General features: G+C 46.7%; 1 pseudogene; it reads right to left on the bottom strand.

Moving 5' to 3' along the window:
• Positions 1 to 236: 236 nt before the first annotated feature.
• Positions 237 to 24,464, bottom strand: LOC142257446 (forkhead box protein I1c-like; annotated as a pseudogene).
• Between the last annotated feature and the right edge of the window lie 282 nt (positions 24,465 to 24,746).

Raw genomic sequence — 24,746 nt, forward strand, 5'->3', positions numbered from 1 at the left:
GCTGCAGCGAAAGACGCCGAAATTCTTCGTCATAACTATGCCAAGCACTGCCGCCATGAGATTTATATGCACTGTAAATTAAATCCATGTAAATAAATAACTCCGAACAGCGCTCCAGTTGCTTTTGACCCATTACGCATCCGAATACCGTAAATGCCTGAATCCAGTTCCCAATCGTGCGAGCCACCTTGGGTCGCCTGTCCAATGACCTTTCCGTATTTGGTCTCCGTTCCTTTTCAATAGTATGTTGGTCGACTGAGACCAAAGACCAAATGTCCACATACTGGTTTGACCAAATCTTCATCTTTTATCTCTTCGTCCAAATGCGGGCCCAAAGAGCTGATTCCGCAGATAAATGCTTCCTTGTGCACAGCAGCCTGAGAACGAAACTCTGGCTGCTGCACCGAGGGGGCCGAGGGCTCGCTAGAGTCCAATATAGCTAGCAACGTCTTAACTGCTGTTACTAGGCTAACATCCTCCTCTGAACCCCAAGCCCCAGCAACATTAAACTTGCCATCGGCTGGAGGAGACAACTACCCGTGCAGGGAAAGTGGCACTGCGTTGGCTTGGCTTGCCTCACTGAACGGCTGACAACGATGATCTGTGTCTTCAATTCCGACTCGACCCGCCGGAGCTGTAAGAATTGCCTGAAGATGACGACTGAGAGCGATGAGATCTTCCTCTCAGTTCTGACACCCTGGAACCATGTCTATAGCAACGCCTGCACTCTTCAGCTGAGTTTCTTGGACGGTCTGCTCCGCGGGAAGGTGATCTCGATCGCGCCCTCCTACGACGGTTACGCTCCAGTGACTCTCTGAGATGTCTTTCAGTATCATGCTGCAAATATACTGAGGGCAACGCCCCCACCTGAGGCATCCCCGTGACACCTCATGCGGCCGGCTCCTGTCCAACTTGAAATCCTTGAGTGGGAGGGGGTGTAGGGGGCTCCTCCGCTGACGAGGCTGCTTGTGCTGTATTCCCCATGCTTATATTAGAACTCTGCGCTGTTATGTTTATATAGTTACTGTCACACTGCACTGTTGCTAAGCCTCTAACTGCTCCCTGCAGCGACAACGCTCTCAAAGATGGCTGAGGTTGCTGAAGTGGAGTTACCTCAGCATTACCCTGTGACCTGAGGCTGAGTACTGCAGGTGGGAGGGGAGGGGGTGGGACGCTCGCACGGGAGCTTGAGGGAGCTCTCCTCAGCTGACTCACCGCTCCCCCTATTCTGTGGGCGGTCCCTATGCTGCCCAGGACTTAAATGCTGTGGTTGCCGGACATGACGCGACTAATGCCTGCCCCTGATTCCTTCAGCCTCAGCCTGCACTGCGCCGTTCACCAGCTCCCTCAGCCGTGCCTGGAAAACTGGGTCTCCCGACTGCAGGCCATGAAGTAAGTACCTCCCAGCAGCTCCTTGTCAGCCATCGCTGTGTAAAGGTCACGCTGTACGTGGAGCTTCAAACAGCCGATGCCGGTAAGAGGCTGACAGCTGGGGTGGGGGGAGGGGCAAGCTTATAAACCTTTGAGCCCTACCACCTTGTAACGTTAATGGGGAGGGGGGGTGCAACAGCAAAAATGGGATATACGCTAACTCAACGCAGGCTGAAAAGCCAAAGGCACCCCTGCACCATAACTAAAACCGACTTTTTTTTTTTTTTTTTTTTTTTTTTTATAAATTAGAGCATAAAGTTAACACTCATTCCTTTAAACCCAACACTCACTACTGAGGCACACTGCAAGACACCATAATGACTACACTTCCAAAGCCATCAGTCTAGGACCACTTGCCAAAAAGGCACGTAGTCTGACATAACGTGAAAACCCCTATATTTGGAATAACACATGACCTCTGAATAGGGACTTGTTCTTATTGGTAACATTTGACAAGGATCACATTTTTGTGTTCTATGTTGAGCACTTATGTCAGAGTTTCTGTGGACATCTCTCAAAAATTGCTATTGAGACAAAACTCCTGATGGAGCCACTCACTATAAGGGCTCTTTTTCCACTTGTACCGCTGTAACTGGGTGCCAGGGGTGCCTCGGGGGTTGTAGTCGTGGCCCCATTTTCTATCAGGTTAACCCCCGGCTCCGCCGTCACTATTGGGACAGGAGATGGCTTGGTGGGGCAGAGTGTGGTGATGCAGAGAACGCTGTCAGACATATAAAGACTTTGCAGACGACGGTCAGTTGAATCAGAAGGCACGTTTATTGCACACATCCTCACAACAGTGGCAGTAAGCTGATAGCGTCGTTTCACAACTCCTGATGGGGGAAAAACACCTCTTCTTATAGTCTCCTCTCGTGGGGATGTGCCCGGCTACTCTACTTCACCTGGGCTCCCACTCCGGCTACCGCAGACCTGACGCACTCAAACCTGTTTCACCATAGAGGACACTTTCTCTTTCTCTGTTCTTTGTGCGCTGCTCACTTAGCTCCCACACCCTGCCCCCACTGCTCCTTCTCTCCTGTCCCGGACTCGACTGCCTCCTGACTCAAAACCTTTTTTTCTCCAACACACTCTCTCCCTCCCCCCCAAGCTGCCGGCTCCACCTCTCTCCTGCACTGTTTCTATGGGGACAGCCGTCCTACCCGGCCACTAGGGGAAACCACTAAAACAGTATAAACACAATTTATCATTAACATTAACATTACAACTTTATCTACCCCAGCATGGGGTATCTTCAGGGGGGAAAACTACTCCTCTTTGTAAGGGGACCGTCCACCCCTTACACCGCTTCCAATGCGAGAGCATCAGAAGCCATATGCTAATGACCCTCTGCTGCGGGTGTCAGCCGAGGGTCATGCGAATGTCATGCAATCTTGTGACCACAGCTACGGAGAAGATAGTGAGCACTTTCTGCCATCTCCTCTATAGTCCTATCTCTGCGTGCACCGCACTGAAGTCGCATAACATGCGACACTGGCCTGTTGACAGAGCTGAAGTCCAAGGAGTAGGTCATACTGCTAAAAACGTTTATTAAAACAAGGGGTAGAGTTGATTCCAGGGAGAGATGTGCTCTTCTGGTTTTCTAAGGAGGCTTCCATGACCAGGGATGATGGGGTGACCATAGATAGGCGATCACCACCTTCCCTCCCAAGAGCAAAGGACATTTTTCTCTTTAGCTGTAACAGCGTCAGTTTTGTTGGATTTTGATCTGCGCTTTTGTGACGCCCTGGGCAAGCCAGGGGTCACAGGTCACAACATCACATGCACCCTACATTCCCTGCAGGAACACCAAAGCTAACCCAAAATCCTTGTTGCCTTCCTCCAGGGGCTTATGTCCACACCAGGGGGTGGGCCAGGCGGTTGGCTCCGCCCACCGAGGAGTTCACAGCCCTGGAGGCGGGAAAACCAGGCAGATCAGTTAAGGAAGTGAAAGGAGAAGAAAGTGAAGTGGTAGAGGAGCTTAGGAGAGAAGCTGAAGTAAAGTGAAAAGAAACAGTTTGTAAAGCCTGAAGTTGGTCCGGGTGTATGCCCCGGACTGAGACAGCAAGGTCAGCAGACGGCGGTGATAGTCTGCAGGGGGACTGCTTGAATGTTGCTGGAAGGACCACGGATGGGTGGTGACCCGGCGGTACCGGAGCAGTATACGAAGAACAGTCAGCACCAGGGCAGGGGCCTTTCGGATCCCGGCAAGGCTAGGAATCGCCATAATTTGCCAAATCCGTCAGTGAAGGGGACCTCTGTCTCTTAACAACCAAGTCCCGATTGAAGGCAACAGCCCGACCGTGAAGGGGAGACACCGCCACCGCCAGGGCACCAGTTTCCCAGGGCCAGCGCCTGCGGGCAAAGTAGGGCTCCTTCGGCCCAGATTGAAGCCGAGGAGTGGGTAACCGGTGGGGACCCATCGCTACCAAGAGACTTTACATGGGTGCAGGGAAGAGACCGTCACCGCTAACTGCAGGGAACATCAGCACCGTGAACCGTCCGAGGGACCCGTCCAACCAGCCGTTTGTTTACCGAGAACTGTCGTGTCTACTGGCTGAGTGAGTACCTCCGTGCCGTGTGGCACAGCGCTGTCCCTGCGCCCCTGCATCTCCACAGGCCCCATACCCGCCTGTCCACCATCCCAATCCCATCACCGGGCCCCGGGAGCACCAAGACCCCTGCCCACGGAGGGGCAAATCAACTGGCTGCTCCGTACCATCACTCCCGGGCTCCCCAAACAGAGCAGCGGTGGTGTCCGCTCAATCACCACAGCCGTGGGTGATGTCACGGACAATAAACTATCCCAAAACCCAATCCCCTTTCACTCACGGGCGAGGAGCGCCGCTCGAGTCCCCGGGATCCGGCCCATCGCTCGAGCCACCGAGCAGCAGCAGGCCGCAGCAGCCGCGGCAGCCGGACCCGAGCAGTGGGAGAGCGCGGCGTCCCCTCCTCCGCCCGCGACACTTTCTTCTCCTGCGGAAGTTCCCATCGTCCATTATCTTCTCGCAATTGGGATCCAGGGTCCAGTAATTGCCTTTGCCTAAACATTGTAAAAGATAATATAATATATAAACAAAGAAATAAAAATATAATAGTGCTAAGATACCTAATATTATGAATACAGTAGAAGATATTAGAACAAATCTGTGGGGAAAAAATAGGTTTTACTGATACACGAAGTTCAAAAGTTTTTTAATTCCTCTTTAATCTAAAACTCATTTAAAAAAATATATATAATTTACTAACCTGTTCTGCTAAACTTTGTTTTTGGTTGTACAATGTTTTATGCTGGGCTATACTTGGGCTGTTTGAGAGTAAGAAGTCCATGAATAGAAGAATTAACAGGATTTTTTTTTTGTATATTTAGAAGTCAACATATTTTTTATTAAAAAAAAATGAAATGAAATTACAATCAAGGGCGACTTTTATACTATTGCAACAGTAAAATATGAGATATAGAATGATTGCAATCATAATCTTACCTGGGTCATCCTCATCACTTGGCAATTTCTTAAAGCTGTCATTGAGAGATTGTGCAGAACAGAATTTTGCCATCCTGCTTTTTTATAAAAAGGAATATTGTCCTCCATGTACTGGTATGTCTGGATAAGGGGTCAATTCTGTTCAGGTGTATTTTGTATGGCCATAGCAATAAGAACTGAGTAAGAAAATTGAGGCCTTACTATATTCCAACATTGGTTCTGAGAATATGGAAAACCAACTCTGATCTGTCAAAATGAATCCAGATGACTTTGGCAGATATGGTCTCTGAGATCCATAAGAAGGTGCCATATAGGAACTTGGGTTACCTCCATGAAGATTGCAAAGTGTATAGTTGCACATAAAGCCAAAAGTGAGGATTGGTTGAAGGTTGATACGCCTCAATTCCATAATTGGCCAGCCTTGATGCTGAATCTAAGTTCTGCTCATTGATCATACTGAAGCTTTCATAATTTGATGCCATCTTTGTGGTCTCCTGGGAACTTTTTGAATGGTTCTAATGAAGATTTGAAGATCTCTGAGCTGGAAGCTTAATTCGGCTAAAAATCTTCACACATGAAGGTTCTGCTGGGAAGAGGTGCCTTATGGATTAGGAGTGATGGCTTTATACTTCTCTGGAGCATAGATCCTCCCAGCTGGGGGACAGTGATTTGGTGTGATTTTTGCATATTTTATTATTCTCAACAACCAACTGCATGCACACCCTTGTCTTTCAAATGAGGCATACAAAATGAAGGGCCAATCACCAATGAGTAAAGCTGGTTGAACTTGCAAACAACTGGGACCTGCTAAATTAAAAAAAAAAAAAAAAACACAAAACAAAAAAACCCCAATTTGCTCTGGAATCCGCTAGCCATATAAGTCTATGGAGACCAGAATTCGGAGATTAAAAACGTTGGTGGAAGGGATGGGGTGGTGGTGGGGTTAGGAGCGCACGCGGTGAATCTGTGCAGCCCCAGAAGCGCATTGAACTGCTCAGATCCGGGGTGGTGTCAGTTCGTGGCTTGAGGGTCTCCAGCCCCGGGGGCTTAAGGGCCACACTCTAAAGTAAGAGGGGATATTTACAGGGGAGTAGTTTATGACACCAACTGTGGAGTGCAGTTGGGAGTACCCAGGGTGATGGATTGGGGCAGCAACTACCCTCCACGGGTAGGGGTAGGCCTCGGGACTCTGCATGGTGATGCGAGGACACAGTGCAGTGGGTTACTCATCTACTCACTCAGCCAATAAGCAGATGCTGACATCCGGGTAAACCAAGTCTTTAGGTGCCGCTGCCTCTCTCGGGGAGCTCGTCTGGGTCCTGTCCCCTGCAGTGCTGCCTGGTGTACTGAGACCTGAGTCCTTGCACAAAGTTGAGATTTTACTGATGTGGGCAGGTAGTTTGGAACTTGCCAGGGCCCGCTGCCCACTGTGGCCAAGTGTGGGAGCCTGCTCTCAGGGCTCACACGGGATTTTTTTGGGCTGCATGTGTGGAAGGCCCTATGCCCTCGTTGCGCTAGTGCCCCGATTCTGGAGCTAGTGGGAACAGTCCATAAAGGTGATGCTCTCTGCAGGTTAATTGCCAGGTTGCCTGAAGCTTCTCCCCGACCTAGGGTCTGTGTACCCCCGCTGTGCCTTTTGGTCCGGACTGGAGCTAGGACCAGGCTGCTGACTATCCTCTTGACAAGTCCTAGGCACCTCACCTCAATCTGCTGCGACCGGGGGTCCGACTCCTCTAGGCCCAGACACCGCCTGCAACCTAGACGGCTACTTTTGGGAGGCACCGCTTACTGCTTCCTCCACCTCCAGGCCCCTCAATGGTATCTGGTAGGTTAAAGTGGTCAGTGTCCCTAGGATTTTGATTGGCTTAAGCTGTTAGCAACTCCAAAGGACCAGGATCCGTAAGCAAGGGGGGTGGATACATCTGGCTCTGCACCCCCCCCCCCACATGCACACGCGCGTGCACACACAATCTCTCTGTACTGACTCCTATCCTCATAGGGAACACATGTAGGCTACATTCACATGACCGTTCCATTTTTGTGATCCGCAAAAAACGCTTTTTCGTTTTTGTTTTTTTTTACGGATGCATCCGTGTGGGATCAGTGTGACATCCGTTCCGTATACGGTCCATGTGTCATCAGTGTGCCTTCCATGTTTGTTTTTTGTTTTTGCGGACCACAAAAAACAGAAGCAGCAAGAAAGACAAATAGATGAGAAGATATAGAGATGGTTAGATATAGAGGAAGGAATTAATGAACAGAGGGATGGATAGATGAGACATATATATATATAATGTCCTACCCCCTTGCACATTCTAAGCTGGCACCCTTTAGTGACTTTCATGTGGCACTAAAGGGTGCTTAGCCTTGTATTTAGCCAAAAAATAATTTTTAAAAAAACGACGTGGGGTCCCCCATATCTTTTGAAGCCAGCTAGGGTAAAGCAGACGGCTGCAGCCTGCAAACCACAGATGGTAGCTTCACCTTGGCTGGTAATCCAAAACAGAGGGCACCTCACGCTGTTATTTTAAATAATTTAAAACACAGGGTCCCCCCCCCCCCCCCAGATTGCTTTACCTTGGCTGGTAATCCAGACAGCTGTGGTCTGGTATTCTCAGACTAAGGATGCCCACTGTTATTGGACACTCCCCAGCCTAAAAATGACAGGCTACAGCCGCCCCATAAGTGGCGCATCTATTATATGTGACAATCCTGGCGCTTTGCCCCAACTCATCCCATTGCCCTGGTGCGGTGGCAAACTGGGTAATATATGGGGTTTATGCCAGATGTGTAGTGTCACCTGGCATCAGGCCCTGGGGTTAGGGATTCCAAGTGTCTATCAGATACCTGACATCACACCCAGTCAGTAATAAAAAAATAAACAAAAAAAAGTTTTATTTGAAAAAACACTCCCCAACACATTCCCTCTTTCACCTGTTTATTGAAAAGAACAATCAAATCTGGGTCCAGCGTAATCCAATAAGGGGGTCCCACAGCTATCCATACCATAGTCAATGTCCCAGTCAATGAATTGAATGTTCCCCATTTGGCTGGGAGAGTAGTGCAGTGACCCGAGCTAACATCATTAGGTCAGCCCAGGTCACTGCAGGGGATGACTAGCATTGCTGTCTGGAGGTTAGATGAGATCATTACCTGCTGTGACTCATCTAACCTCCTGACAGCAACGCTAGTCATCCCCGCGGCTGCCCGAACTGCTGTGTGGAAGCTGCTGATACTGCAGTCTAGGCAACTGCGGGGCTGGCAGGGAGCGGGACACAGACTACACGAGCAGTGATGAGAAGCAGCGCTGCGCTCCCTCTCATTAGTGCTTTCAAATGTATCTGCATCTGTGATGCCAATACAATTAAATGTGCGATCCTGAGCAGGGGTCCCGGTGCTGGCGGTGACGCCATGGGCAGCCGCTGACAGGTCCCTCCTCTCATCTCATAGGTCCCACAGCAGTGAGAGGGGAGGTTGCGGGGGGAGAGTACGGGGGTTTGTGTGGGAGGGTGCAGGGAAGGGGGGGCGGGGACTCTACACACTGTACCCGCCCAGCAGGGGGGCAACATGCTGTTCCTGCCCATGTTGACATGAAATGACTGGAAGCGGCAAAATAGCGGCAGGAGTGGTCACATGACCGCTCGGAGCCGGGGGAGAGGGGCTGACCGCAGCGCATGTAAGTGGTCACCATCTACTTACCTGACCCAATGTAGCCCAATAGGGAAATAATAAAAAAAAAGTCAAAATAAGCCGGATAACTCCTTTAATTCATCTAGTGCTGCAGTGACTAATTTGGTCCCACAGGTGATTTTACTTTGTGACATTTACACCATGCTTTTTCTGTATGATAGCAAATGCCATTTTACATGGCCATATATTGTGCTCAGCTTCTGTTGACATGCACCCTGTAAATTGAGTTCTCCTCACTACATTTGTAGTGGCCCGGTCCAGATTGTGTCTGTTTCTTTAAGTACATTCACTTATATGTAATATTATGCTATGTTATAAGTAAAGCATTTTTAATTTGTTGTATTCTAGCACCATCTACTGGTGAAAACTGTAAGAATCTGAAGTGTTCATTGGGTGTTATCCTATTGGCTAGTTCTTGGTCACATGGCTCAATAGGCGGGGCTATTCTCCAGCCTCTGTCTGGAAAGAACTGGAATGAACTGTAATGAGCTGGTTCTGGCTGAGTCTCCTCTGAGGGAAGATATTATGTGGAGAATCTCTTCACCACAAGACTCCTACTAGGCCTGAGGCCTAGAATTTCATAATTTCCTGATTTTTATTTTTTTTTTTTTTTTTTCTAACCGCCAATATGCTGAAGGCTTCCTATCATGAATCCTTACTGGCCAGATATACATTGTGCATCTCTTCAGACAGTAGGGCATACTGAGTATATACCCGACCCTACTGCATGTAGATTGGGGAACTTTGAGGGTATCCCGCCCCACTGCAATATTAGTGGCTTGGATGCCATTGTCCACGAACCAGCCGTCCGGTCCCCGTAGCGCGCTGGGAAACTGTCTTCATTTGCTTACAAGTACTGCACGTGTCTGAACTAGCAGTGAAATTAACCCCAGGACTCCAGGTCTGTACAATCTTATTATATCTACCCTCTAAGCTCAAGAGACTCTGAACCTAAAGCATACCAGTATTAATTCTGAAACAAATCGTGCTCTTAAAGCTCCAGTACCCTAATTGCACTTCAGCATTCAACTCCAAGCTGTATTTGCCGTGGCCTACCCACGAGAGACTGTGAAACATATATTCCGTATTCATTTGCTTTGTTCCTGCTATATTAAAGCAACTGTTATCCCCAAGACCGTGTCTGTGGACTGTCCATCAGCTGTGGATACTGTGTGGGGGTGGTGGATAGCAGGGAACATCTGGGCCCTTACACATTCATATGTATTAAAAATATATTTCAAACCAGGACAAACTACAATTACTTATACAGTGAAAGTTAATAAGGTGTCTTAATCACTTTGCTTAAGACAATTGAGAGGTGGAAGGTAGAAGACCTACAATACTTCAAAGCAATATATGTCAATGCTGAAGGGGAACAGGTAAAAAATGGCCATGTCCTTAATCTTCCCCTATCAATGTCTTTTCCTGCCTGTCAATGGAGTACATCCTTACTTAGCCAATGCCCCCATTCCTCGGCGGCTCTCCCTTGTAAATCTCTTCTCTTTTCCTCTCAAACAATACTCAAAAAGTCTCTCTAGTGATGAGGACCACCTATGTCTCTGGCACTCAATTATAATAAGAAAAATACAAATTTATAATATCTTCAATAAGGGCTATCCCTCCACAATCTCACTCTTGCCTGGTAATGGCGTACACCCTTATTTTTACGGTGCCCTCATTTCTCTGCGGCTGGCCCTGAAGAAGCCCTATAATCCTGGTTATTACCAGGTGTCAATCCAAAAAAGGGACCTTTTTTTCAAAGTTTATAACAATAGGACTTTGCACTTACCTGATAATTATGTATCATAAGGTGCCTAGAGAACATCCAAATTTTCATGTCATGATTTCCTTAGGATCTCCTCTCGTCTCAACGCGTTTCACTCCATATAAATGACCAACGGAGCTCGTCCAGATTTTTTCATTTTTCAAAATTGCATAGTAGCCTGGCATAAGAAAACCATTGTCAAAGTCAAAAAAATATTTAAAAAAATTATTTTGCCAAATTATTTTTGTTATATTATACAGAAGTTGTCCCCCAAGGTAGGTCCAGTCCATATATAATACACCTTTATCATATCATGTCAATTCAAAAAACAGTATAAAACAGCATAAAGGATGGATTTTTACCTTTTAGATGTTGTGGTCTCCAAGGATCAGAGCGGTGTGACACACCATAGCTCAGACACTAAGGTTTAAATAGGATAAAACCCTCCCCTTAAGCGCACATGACCCTTTTCAGGCTATTCCATTGGTTAGGAGATTGTTCACATCAAAGGCTGATTTAGCTTAGTTGGAATTTATAAACCTAGTTGATTTAGGCTATTGTTACCTTAATCGCTATGTTTTATACAGTCTGAGTTAATCAAAACCAACTAATATAGTTTCAAATGCATATTCCCGGTAACCGGAAGTGTTTATGCATTTCCATTATTGAAGATATTATAAATTTGTTTTTTCCTTATAATTGGGTGCCAGAGACATAGGTGGTCTTCATCACTAGAGACTTTTTGAGTATTGTTATTGTAATTATTTTTGAAATATTTTTCTGACTTTGACAATGGTTTTCTTATGCCAGGCTACTATGCCATTTTGAAAAATGAAAAATCTCCTAAGCTCCGTTGGTCATTTATATGGAGTGAAATGCGTTGCGATGAGATCCTAAGGAATTCATGACATGAAAATTTAGATGTTCTCTAGGCACCTTATAATACAGAATTATCAGATAAGTGCAAAGTCTTACTGTTCTAAACTTTGAAAAAGGTCCCTTTTTTTTGATTGACATCTGGTAAATAACCAGGATTATAGGGCTTCTTCAGGGCCAGCCGCTGAGGAATGGGGGGGGCACCGTAAAAATAAGGGTGTATGTACTGCCCCGCGGGCTCGGCTGCGACCGCTGAGCCGCTTGGATCCGTGCTCTTACTGCGGGTGGTAGCTCGAGCCTCTCACGGACCCGGAGGTCACGTCTCTCTGCAAGGGAGTTGGCACTACGCGCGGGACTCAGGTGAGGAGTTCCACGGCCGGGGCTGCAGTGGTTTGATTTAGGATGTAAGTTCGTGACGCCACCCACGAGTTGTGGTGATTGTAGACACCACCACTGCGGTGAAGGTATGGGGGCTCCCGGGAGCTGTGTAATGGCGCAGCTAGGTGTTGACCCCTCCATGGGTAGGGGGTGTTGGTCCCGGGGCCCGATTTTGGCGAGGGCCGGAATGCAGGGTGAAGTGTTGCGGTGCGGCACGGTGCGCGGCCCGAAGGCACTGGTGTACGCACTATGACACAAGACACCGGAGTCTCTGGTAAACCAAACTGAGTGATGAACGGGGCCCGCAGCCGTCTGCAGCTTCTCCCAGAATAGGTTGGTGGTTTCCGCCTTTCTCCTGCACCTCTGTGTGTAAATGTTTGACTCCTATGCCTAGACACCAGTAGTCCGCTCCCCGACTTGTTATGCCGTAGGAGCCCGTTTGCCCGCAGACGCTGGCCCTTTGGGTCTCTATGCCTTGGCAGTGGCTTTACCCTGTATGGTTGGGCTGTTGTCTTCTAACGGGACTTGTGTGGGATAGGTCCTTAAGTCCAGTCCTCAATCAGTTGATGACTCAGCCCTGTCGGTTTGGGGCTTCGTACTGGGTCTGAGTAGTCCTCCTGGTGCTCCGGTTTCCAATCTGTTCCCCGGTTCGGTACACTAGTTATACAATCTGTGGATTGGGAGCTGTAACCTCTTTACAAATAGATCCATCCACTGTATATTACATGTGTGACACAAGTCCAGTTATCGACCGCCGGGAAGACTTTGTATATATCTATTAGGACAAAAGGAATAGTGTAGTAATGTCCACCGTAACATATATGATTTTCACTAGTTTGTCATTATTAATGTAACTAAAAGTTCTGCTTCATTTTGAATTGGCAAAAATATATATATATTAGCATCACCTGTTAGCGACTGTGTAAATCATATGAACAGGTATAGGGACAGTGCAGTTTGTTCTATGAGATAGTGTTCCTACTGCAGAATCCAAAATAGTTCTTTTAAGGGCTGAAGATAGTATCCACTGTGCTAGCTGCTGTGTAAATCATAGAACTGCAAAAAAACAAAACAAACAATGGGTTCAGGTGTAGAGCCTGTCAGCCACCATCTCACTTCACAGTCTGAGTGTTACCAAATGTTTATTGTGTTAATACTACAAGCAACCTAGCATACTTTTGGGGGGGGGGGGGGGGGCCTCATATCTTACAGAACCTACCTAGTGGCTTGCTGCCGCTAACAGTCTCAGCGTTATCCAATTTTTGTTAATACTCTGTCAGGGTCACAACTTCTGCCTCAAGGCCAGTACCTTCCTATCAGCCACCTAGTGCAATTTTGGGGGCTTCATATTTTACAGAACCTACCTAGTGACTTGCTCTTACTAACACAGTCTGAGTGCCAAAAAGCAATACTAAAATAAAAAAAAAAAAAAAAAAAAAGTGTTGTCAAACCTGGTTTTCTTTTGGGGCTGAAAGACATTCACAACATCTTTGTCGACTCCAAGTGGTCGTTTGTCCAATAAAAAAAAGGTACCTTTTGGTTTTTAGACTTACAGAAACAGCTATTGTAAGAAACTATTAACACAAGTATAACAACCCGGCATAAGTGTTGTTCCACTACCCGTAGAAAAGGTCACGTTAAAGTATTCACCTTCAATAATAAAAAAAAAAAAAAAAAAAAATGGAAAAAGAGGGGGTAAGGGCCGTGGACGAGGTGGTAGTGACAGTGGTGGTCGCCCAAGCAGTGTGATTGAGCCAAAGAAAAAGGGTTCCTGCTTTATCTACCTCTGCCTTCCTATTCCAATTTTCTTGTCCACGTGGGAAACCACTCTTGCGCCCTGAACAGTGCGAACAGGTAACGAGTTGGATAGCAGAAAATGCCTCCAGTTACTTGTCAAATAGCAAATCCCAAGAGTCCACACACAGACTTGAGTAGCCCAGAGGCTGGCCCATCGAATCCTCAGCCTGGTCCTCTCTCCTCACATCATCAGTATTCTAAGTAAACATATGACCCCAAAGCAGGTTACTCTGAGGAACTGTTTACGGGTCCCTTTGGCCTTTCACCGCACCTCTCACTGCACAACACCAACGCAGATGAGGCTGCGGTGTGCAGTGATGCACAGATCTTTGAACACCCAAGGCCAAAAGAAAGCCATGTTGTTGGCCGTGATATGCTGACCAATCAGGTGGAAGTGTTGGAGGATGATGAGACAATTTCGCTCAGGTCAGCCTGAAACCTCCATTCCCGAAGATATTGACCTTCAGGAATATGAAGAAGACATGGTTGATGAGGTGATTGACCCAACATGAACGGGTGGCATGGATTGCGAGAGCAGCAGTGCAGAGGAGCATGTGCCCATAGTCCGCAATAAGGCTGGAAGACATAGGGTTTCAACCACTGCCAGAAGTCAATCAACTGTGCACATGATACCACCACCTGTGGCATCTCAGAGTCCAAGGGTCCATGCACCACCTCAGCCATCTTAGAGTCTAAGGGTCCGTGATGCGATTGTGTGGGAGTTTTTTTTTCCCAAGAGTCCTTCACACCAAATGGTAGCCATTTGTCAAACCAAGCTTAAGAGGCAAAAATTACTTCCAACTTGGGCAACTCCAGCATGAGAAACCATATGTTAGCCAAGCACACCACTAGGTAGTTGACAGCTCTAGGTGAAAAAACACGATTTCCAGACTCAAAACTCTGCCACTCCCCCTTGGCTGCCTGCTTCCCAAAGTGGTGTGCAAGAAGGTGGCACTGTTGCCTCCTCTCAACCTGATGTTGGCCAAACTCAATCAACGACATCAGCTAACAGACTATCCAAGTAAAGTGCAGACAATTTGATTATGATCAAAATGAACCATAGATGGATTGCCCCAGAGTATCTCAGGCCGCCTGTTAACAAGGCCCAATAATAAGTGTAGCCCCAAAATTATTTGTATTTCTTAAGTTCAAATAAGTTCCATTGTTTCTCATTCAAGACTATTTTGTCTTCTATCATCTAAGGACACCACATGACTAATGTAACTTGTTATGCTGCTGCCATGTAATTGTTTGGCCCTATTACTGAGGGCAATATTTTTCAAGCCTTTGTACATTATGCACTGGCACAAGCACTGTCGAGGCTACACTGTCTAGAACAATTGGTCAGGCAGTCTCTATTTGTGTTCTTTATTGATGCTGTGCTCGACGGTGTGTTACACATGGCCTTCTGCCAAATCAGAATTTATTTTTTTTAGCTCCTTGGCATGTTATGCCCTGTTTATACTTCAAATTTTTTTTTTTAATAAAAAGCTGTTGGGAGTACCTTGTGATGCTTTGCTGTATGGTGTCTGAACCACTACACCCTAGGGGAACTGAATGTATTAAACTCCTTGGCATGTTGTGCCCTGTTGCTTAGACTACAATTTTTTTTAATTTTTTTTTTTTTTTTTTTTAAATAAGCTGTTGGGAGAAACTTCTGATGCTGTGCTACATGGTGTTCGAACCATTCCCCCCTGGGGAAACGGAATTTTTCTAAATACTCGGTGTTAGCTAGTGGAATAAAGCCCAAATTCCAGAGTGAAACAACAGCCACTTCCACGGTGCTGCATACCACAAACTGTGGTCTATTCTGCAGGTGATTATTCCTCCTGCTCCCAACCTGCTTTTGGTCAGATGTAATCATTAACGACATCATTTGTCCATAAAAACATACATTTCTGAATCATTTGAATAGAATTTGAATAGAGGGCCACTGGAGCCGGTGGTGCCTTGTGGAGGAGTAGGAGGAGGGCAAGGTCAACATCCCAACATTCAATAGATAGCTCTATACTGTCCCTTGATAAAATTGCACATTGTAATAAAGTCACTCATTAGCCTTTAGCCTAAATTTTTCCAAACTGAAAAACCTAGATTTTACCTCATCTTGGTATTGCAGTCCATGCATTCGCCTAAATATCCTTGTTCTCCCTTTTCTGCACCCGCTCTAGTTCAGTTATGACCTTCCTACACACTGTAAATTAAAATTTTACACAATATTCTAAATGAAAGCCCACTAGTGGCTTGTAGAAGGATAAAATCATGTCCTTGTCATGACCATCTATGCCTCTTAATGCATCCTATTTTATTAGGCTTGGCAGCAGCTGCCTGTCACTGGTCACTAGAGAGGAGTTTGCGGTATACTCAGACCCGAGTCCTTTTCAGTGACAGATTTACCCAACGTTTTCCATCAGATATTTTTTGTAGTATATTTTTCAAAAAAAGTGTTAATGTGACGCCCTGGCAAAGCCAGGTAGTCACTCAGGTACAATTCTCCACCCTCCTTGACAGTCCAACACAAAACCCACACCCAGGTGCACAGCACCAACCAGTAAAGCCTAGTCACCGCCCATGACAATAGAAACACACCAGTGGGCGGGCCCAGGTGGATGGGAGCGCCCACGTAGGGGCCCTGAGGTGTTCTGGGAGGGAACAAGACAGTCTAGTTTGGACAGTTGAGGTGGAAGAGTGCGAGGTGACAGCAGAGTCAGGGGTAGGGGCACCTCGACTACTGACTAGGTGGCAGATGGCAAGCAGGACCACAGGCGATGGAGATCCAGTAGCGGGAGACCTTAAGTGGACCGGGGCAGGGTTGTAGCCCGCCGGTGCCGACAATGGGAATCCGGTCCAGAGGCCGTGCACAGTCGGGGTGCCTGGACCCGAGGATGAGGAAGGTTGCAAGCCCCTTGTTAATTAACCAGCCGGGGACAAGGTTTCAGGCCTTGTTCCACCATACGCCCAGAGAGTGAAACGGAAGCCCAACACAGGGGATAGGGTGTCCGCCAGAACCCACAGAGACCCCAAGGGACAGATTTCGCGGGCCACAGCTCCCAACGTACAAAATACCGAGAGTGGACTTCCCCATTCTAAGCGGAGTTATCCCATTGAAGACACAAACACTGAGTGCAGGAAGAAGGGACCACTGTTTGCTACACCCGGGTGTGGGACCCGAATACACCCGCTGAAGGAGACTGGTCACTGGTAATTTGGTTTACCACTGGACTGTGTGCCATTCTTTGGAACTGAGTACACCATTCATCCCCGGTCCATCCCTGCATGTCAGTCTCCGCAGCCATTGCTCCCGTACACCCTGGGCTCTGGGCCCACAGCTCCCCTACCCGTAGAGGGGATTCCATCCTGCTGCTGTGGCACCCTGGACAAGCCAGGTCATCACAGAACTACACCAACACACCCCACACCCCGGTTAGGCACACCAAAGCCAAAACACAAAATCCTTGTTGCCTTCCTCCAGGGGCTGATGTCCACACCAGGGGGTGGGCCAGGCGGTTGGTCCCGCCCACCGAGGAGTTCACAGTCCTGGAGGCCGGAAAAGGAAGGAGTTCAGATTAGAGTTTTGAAGGGAGAGGAAGTAAAGTGGTAGAGGAGCAGTCTGAAGGCGGCCCGGGTGTGTGGCCCGGACGGAACAGCAAGGTTGGCAGACGATGGTGACCGTCTGCAGGAGAGGCTAATTGGAGCAAACCGTATGGACCGTGGACGGACGGTGGCCCGGCGGTACCGGATCGGAGAGTAAAAAGCCAGCACCATCCGGCAGGGCTTACGGACCCCGACAAGGCTAGGAGTCGCTGTTAAATTTGTCAAATCCGTTAGCGAAGGGAACCTCTGGGGTTTCCCAGCAGTCAAGACCCAATTGAAGGCAACCGCTCAAACCGTAGAGGGAAACACAGTCAGTCACCGCCAAGGCTACAGTTCCCAGGGCCAGAGCCTGCGGGCAAAAGGGGCTCCCTCAGCCTCCATCCAAGCTAGGGAGCGGGTTACTGGTGGGAAGCCATTGGACCCGTAACACAACACAGGTGCAGGGAAAGGCAGTCACCATCAACCTGCCGGGAAGAGAAACACCGTAGCAGTCTGTGGGACCCGTCCATCCAGCCGTTTGTTTTACCGGAGACTTTGCATTAGTCATTGGGTGAGTGAGTACCACCGTGCCGTGCGGCACAGCGCGGCCCCCGCGACCCTGCACCTCACCAGGCCCCATAACCCGCCTGCCATCCATCCCTACCCCTCACCGGGCCCCGGGACAACCAAACCCCCTACCCACGGAGGGGAGAAACAACATCCAAGCTGCTCCCTGTCACCGCTCCCGGGATCCCCATCCAGAGCAGCGGTGGTGTCACAACCTCACCACAACCGTGGGTGTCGTCACGGACAATATCCCTAAACCAAAACAAACCACCCCCTTTCACTCACGGACGAGGAACTCCGCTCGAGTCCCCGGGATCCGGCTCACCGCTCGAGCCACCACAGAGCAGCGGCAGCAGCAGCCGGACCCGAGCAGTGGGTGAGCGCAGCGTCCCCTCCTCCGCCCGCGACACTGCCCTGCTCCATCAGCCCAGGCAGCGACGGTACTACCAACTCACCGCAACCCACGGGTGGCGTCACTGACAAAAACTATCCCCTGTAAATACATCCCCTTTCCTACGGTTGTGAGGACGGACGGCTGTACGAGCCTGGGTCCGGCTACCACTCGAGCCGAAGTAACGAACCCGGATCCGAGCAGCCCGGCCCCAGTCCGCAACATTAACACAAATGAAATTTCTTATTCCTTAATCTCGCCCTCAGCACAGAACTCTTAAAATAGACTGGAGTTACTCTGGGGGGGAGGGGAGGAAGCCTTGATGTGATCACTCTTCACCAGGCACTGTTAGGGTACTGTGCTTACATGCAGTGTAATCTGCTGGGCACTCTGTATACAGATTGTGAAAGTCTCTACTCCTTTTTGGGAGTGCAATAAATGAGAAGAGCATGAAATAGGGGACATGGGGCTGCTGGATGTGGTAGTTGACCTGCTGCAGGGAGAGTATGTGGTCAATCTGCGCCACCCAACTTCCTATGGTGCACTCAGACCACAGGATGTCCTGCTTAATTTCTTAGGCCCAAGTACAGCTGCATGAATGGTGAGGACAGAACAAGTAGAGGCAGTTTGATACTGGATGCCTGACTGAATCCAATTTCTTTGCTTTTCCTTCCACCCAATCCCCTGCTGAAAGTGCAACGACAGTAACCCACTAAAAGATATCCTGAAAGTGCTGCCCATTGTGTTAAAGTTGTCAACGCGATATTCTACTCCCACTCTTGACATACCAAGACCAATACCGCAGATCCAGGATCAGGGATGTGGGGCACCTGAAACAATGGATACAGGAGGCCTATGGTAGCATTTGTTCTGTGGTATTGCTCTGTGTCTCAAGAGTGGGAGAAGAGAATCGCGTGGACAATTCAACACAATGGGCAGCACTTTGAGCACATCCTTTAGGTTACTTTGGGTTACTGTCATTGCTCCACATCACAAACGTATCAATAATTCGATAATTAATAAAGCTACGTTAAAAATGAGCACAGCATTGTTTTTCTTGTGCAAATCTCTACGTGTTTGATGTGTCACATGACCATCTTCCCATTGAAAAAAAGTAAAATTGAATTCAAAATGTCAGCTTTGCAGATGGCCGCCATGGGTGTCACCCGGCCTCAAATGTTTTGCCCCTCCCATGTACGAATATGCCACAAACTATTTGGTGATATCAGCAACCACTTCCATTTTATCAGGGTGTATCCATCTTCTGGTCCACCTTGTAGTAGTATATGAAAACATTAGATTTGCTCACAACCCAGCATTATAAAATTCGGGGACGTATCAGTGTTCAAAACGCTCACTACACAACTAAATGAATGTGAGTGTAATTTCCACAATGTGGTTGTTTGAGGGTTTTCTATTATTCTGGCACCTTGAGGACACTGAAGGTTGCACCCAAAAACAGCATGCCCAATACCACTGCTGATATCATCAGGTTCTCAAGAACAAAAATTAAGAAAAAAAATAATTCAGAATTGAAAGCTCCAACAAGCATGGAAACCTCATGAGTTACACACTTAAGCACACCCTAGGTGAGAGGTGTATTATTAATGGTGGAGATTTCAATATGGAAGTTTAGACTCAGCAAAAGGCAAAGCCAACTCTTGCTACACCAGAGTATGAAATTGGCTGCAGAGCCACAAACAAAGGCCTGCAGCCACAGATTTTCCTTGGTGAGAGAAACAGACAGGTAACATTAACTTTACAGGGTCAGCAGGGAGTAACTGGTCACCTGAGTGAGTATCCAGGTGCTCACTCAGGCACTGTCATTGCACTGGTAGAGATTGCCTCCGACATCCAGGTTCTCCTCGATGAGCACCACAACGTGATTCGCTCCCTTGAAGTCAACATTGCTCTGGACAAAATGAGGGAGGTGCTGCAGGAGCTTGATTCTGAGCAAATGCAAGACGTTGTACTTGCTGTGTAAGTCCTTGGAGTAGGCCAGACAGGCTTTGCACCTTGTCCACCACCACTTGGGGTGGATCCATTTGATCTTTGTCTTCTTTAAAAAAGGGCCAGATATAATGTACCAGCAGTCCGGGACCACAGACACAAAATGGTTAACCTGAACTGACAAGGGCCAGCCGCCCACTAAGTAGAATCTCGAGGTACCCTGAAACCTTTTAACCCCTATACAGGGATCTGGATTTACTGCAAGGTCCAGGAGATCACTGCCTATGGAAAGCTGCAGTCCACAGATTGGGATAGTCACCAGGCAGGGTCAAAACCTGGAAGTTAGCAAGGTACAAAATTCGGAGGCAGGAGGAATGTCCGGGAAACAGGCCGAGGTCAAAACCAAGATGTCAGGCAGGGTACAGAATCAGCAGGCAGGGTAATGTCAGGAAAAAAAAAAAGAGGTCAAACAGGGGACAAACCAGCAAGGTGTGCACAGCACCAGTAAAGGGTGTAACTCTAGGGGAAACAAGGCTTCTGGCAAAGATCAGCAGACCACTGAAGATCTAAAAAGGGTGTGGCGTCTTCCAGTAGGCTGGAGTGGGAGTTGATAACTTCAGCTGGAAGGCACACACCCTTTATAATCAGCCAGTGGTACTGCAATTCCCAGCCAGACCAAGCTTGGTGGATGGGCGGTGACTGCGGTCACAAGAGCTACTGGTCTTGGCTCCTCCCCTATCAGCAGCACCATCTGCAGTGGAAATACGGTGGCACTTTGTGACTGGGGCAGACATCACAGGAGCAGACTCTGGTGCAGATGAGACAGATAGCTCTAGAAAAAATTTATTATCTAATGTAGATACCAAAATGGGGTCATTTGTGTGTGGTTCCTGCTGCCTTGGCACTTTGTGATTCAAAAGGCATGCCATTGTTTGAGAGATACCGTGCGCCCAAACCGTAGTCACCAACCACCCATGAGATACTGTCATACTAAGGAAAGATTGCTTTAAAAATTGTGCCATCCATTTAAACCTGTTATGTTTGTGAAAGGAAACAACTGGGGGGGCTGGGGAGAGGGGAGGGGGCTTTAATGAAATATGTTTGCAGAAAAAACACAAAACATTGACATCTCAATTCTACAAACTTGAGAAGCACCTGTGAGTCCAAAAAGGTTACTGCACCCCAAGATGAAGTGCTTTAGAAGTGTAATTTTCTAAATGTGGTCACTTGGAGGGGGGGGGGGAGGTTCCTGCTATTTTAGCTCCATGGGGTCTCTGCAATCATGATATAGCATCCGGGTTCTACTAAAGTCAAAATTGTGCTCCAAAAGTCTAGTGCTCCTTCTCTTCCAACCCTGCCATGTGCTCAAGCGGTAATTTATGATTATAAACTGGGTATGAGCGTACTCAGGAGAAAATGCCTTAGAGATAGTGGTAGCCAGTTTATCATATGATCTTTGTAAAAGAAAAATATTGGAGCTAAGACAACATTTTTGGGGGAGCATTTTTCAATTTCTTGGCACCTTTGAGTCTGAAAAGTTTACCACATCCCAAAAATGAGCTCCTTGAGGATTGTAGTTTTTAAAAATTGATTTACTTTGTATTATTTTTGTTTTGGGTTTTTTTGCAGTCTTGGCATCTTTGTGGCTCTACAAATGTGACATGTCTTCTGTGATCTATTGAAACTCAAATTGCATTCCAAAAGTCTACTATTATTACCAGTTATGTATATTAGATTTTATGACAGGGTGTTGATCCAGGGAACTAGTCTGATTGCCGGATGTGGAGTCAGGAAGGAAATTTTTTCCCCATTGGAGCTTATTTGCCACATTGGGGTTTTTTTGCCTTCCTCTGGATCAACATGTTAGGCTACGGGTTGAACTAGATGGACTTAGAGTCTCCCTTCAACCTTAAACTATGATACTATGTCAAATATTTTAAACCCAAAATAGCCGGGAAAAAAAAAAAAAAAATAAATGGCTTCAGCCCTTAGAAGGACTAGTATTAGTTGGCTGTAAAAATGCTGTACTGCCCACATTAGTCTCGCTACACCGGCAGCTCAGGAACTAATGCGTGCACACAAAATGGCGGCTGCCTTATATAGCCCTATGACTCTGTGCGGCCAAGCCAATCACAGTAACACCACAACAAAGATGGCTGCGGCGTTACTGTGAGGGCAAGCAACGTCAGATGTGTTTATTGGCTGGAAAAAGGCGCCAGGAAGTTCACAAATGAAAATAAAAGTATTGGAGCGAATATCAGCTGTCGGATAGCTAATACCTCGGATACCCTATTAGCCATCGGATACCAAATGGTGGCGAATATATTCGCTCATCCTTACTTGACACCCTAAGATAAAGCAATGGGGCCTCTGTTCAATGTCTGACCCTGAGTGACCTTAACTGTACCCTCAACTATTAAAGTGTAGCATTAAGCATACAGTGCACACAGGCAGAAGGTGGAACTTAATGCTAAGGATGTGTAAACAGTCATACAGAGAAGATTGAGGAAAACAGAAACTCAAGATTTATGGAATACTTGTAAACCCCCCCAAATCCCAAACGTAATATAAAGGGAAGGGAAACTAAAAAAAAAAAAATCCCAGGGAAAATCAAAGTAGATTAATCCGCATAGTAATCCTTAACTAAAGAGCTGGGACTCCAGACATCCATTCAGTAATATTTGTGTGTGTGTGTGTCCTCCCAAATGTGATAGGGTAAATAAAATTAAGAATTGAAATCACCTAAATGGAGGTTGAACAGAAGAGTAAAGGACAGAAAAGAACTATCAGCATTTGGACAGAGCACACAGGCTGTGGTCCAACAGAGAACCTACTCACACCCAGAGGTTACCGGTTTGAGCCCCAGAGCTGAGCCATGACAGCAGTGCTATCTGGCTTTGGGATCACAGATTTTGCTGGAATACTTTGTGGGCAACATTTGCAAAGCCCCGAAGGACAGAAAAAAAGAGAACCCAGAACTGACCCAATTTTAGAAATTGCTCATCTCAATGAATTAATCTAGTGTTGCAGTGAATATTTTGATCCCACAGGTGATTTTACTTTGTGACATTCACACCATTCTTTTTTCTGTAGAATTGAAAATGCCATTTTACGTGCTCAGCTTCTGTCGATATGCACACTGTAAATTTTTAATTGGGTTCTCCTCACTGCAGTAATGCCAAATGTGGTGGCTGACTGCAGTTTAGGCATCCTATGAGACTCAGAAGGAGGGGACATCTGGCTTTGAGAGCAAAGAATTCACTGAATCTTATTTGAAGGGTGAGAGCTGTCACTTTTTCAGAGCCTTTGTTCTACCGGTAATTTGCAAACCCCTATATTTGTAATCGGTTACATCTGAATAGAGACTTATTTTGTGCGGGATAAAGTTAGTTTTTTATTGGTAACATTTTGGGACACCTTTATTTGCTCACTTTACCTATGGTGAGGAGCACGTTTTTGAGATCTTTGAGCACTTATGTCGGCGTTCCCGTGTAAATGAGACACAACCTTGATGGAACCACTCACTATGAGGCAGATGGAGTCAGGTTGGACTCAATTCGGCGTCTGTTCTGGTAGGATCCATACTTTTAGGCATACACACATTTGGTGATCCACAATTGGGCACTAAAGAGGAAGAAAAAAAAAAGCTGTCGTTTTGACAGTAATAATGTATTTTCGTTTCCCTTTATTTTTTTTATTCCCCCTCACCCACACACTTAGTGGGTCATAAGGCCAACATTTACAGCAAGAAAAAATATTACAGGGGTCACTAATATTTTTTTTTTTCTTGCTTTAAATGTTGGTCTTATGAATTGCAGTGCATGAGACCTGTCAGGCACTGCTATACGAAGGATCTAACAGGCCATATACTGCGGACAGCAGCATGATATTCATTCACTTAGGAGGTGGTGCAAAGTAGTAAGGCCCCTTAACAGCCTCCATGAAAAGGTATATTGGCAGTTATTAGGTTAATAGAAGCACTTTTTTTTTTTTTTTTTTCCCGTTACGTTCTTCTTACCCAATTAATAAGAAAGCTTAGTTCCAAAAAGTTATTTTTTATTTTTTTTAATTTATTGCTAACTCTTTGATATAAAAATAAATTATAAATAAATACAGCAATATACAATTCCACCCCACCCTTACTTTCATACTTAGTTTTATGCATTACACAAAATACATGTATAGGGCAGATAACTGTGGTGTCATTTTCGATTAACTGTTTATCATAAAAAGTCCATATAATTTTTTTAAACAGCAGAAGCTAAAAAACTAACTCAGCAGCAGCCGGCATGACCTAGCTCTTGAGGTTATGCTTTTCCTACGTCACTGGAGTATATAAAGCTGTCAATACTGAAATCATTGTAGAAATGATTGGAATTGGCGGCTTTGATTGGAGTCTGTGAAAGGTCCTCTGTTTAGGTGTAAAGTGTCCTGGAAATCTGTAGATGGTTCCACCAGAGCTTGGGGTGAAACTGCTTAATGCTGGGAAGTTCTGCTGGGGGATATCATTGACCAGCCCCAGAGACATTGGCCTGTTCATGGAGCTAAAGTCCAAGGAGTAGGTCATATCACTAAAAATGTTATTAACATAAGGAGTAGAGCTGATGCCAGGGACAGATGTGCTCTTCTGGTTTTCTAGTAGAAAAAAATATATATATGCACACATATATATGAGAATCGGGTTTTAGCCGCGCTAAGAAACCACTGTTGTCAGGATGTAGGTTAAATTAAAAATCTTTTTATTACAGCATCCAACGCGTTTCAGAGACATAGGCCGTCTCCTTCTTCAGGGAAAAGAGAAATACATGCATAGTACACAGAACAGTTACTTAGAGAGGAGTTCATATCG

The sequence above is a fragment of the Anomaloglossus baeobatrachus genome, chromosome 1, assembly GCF_048569485.1.
Source record: "Anomaloglossus baeobatrachus isolate aAnoBae1 chromosome 1, aAnoBae1.hap1, whole genome shotgun sequence".
Lineage (NCBI taxonomy): Eukaryota > Metazoa > Chordata > Amphibia > Anura > Aromobatidae > Anomaloglossus > Anomaloglossus baeobatrachus.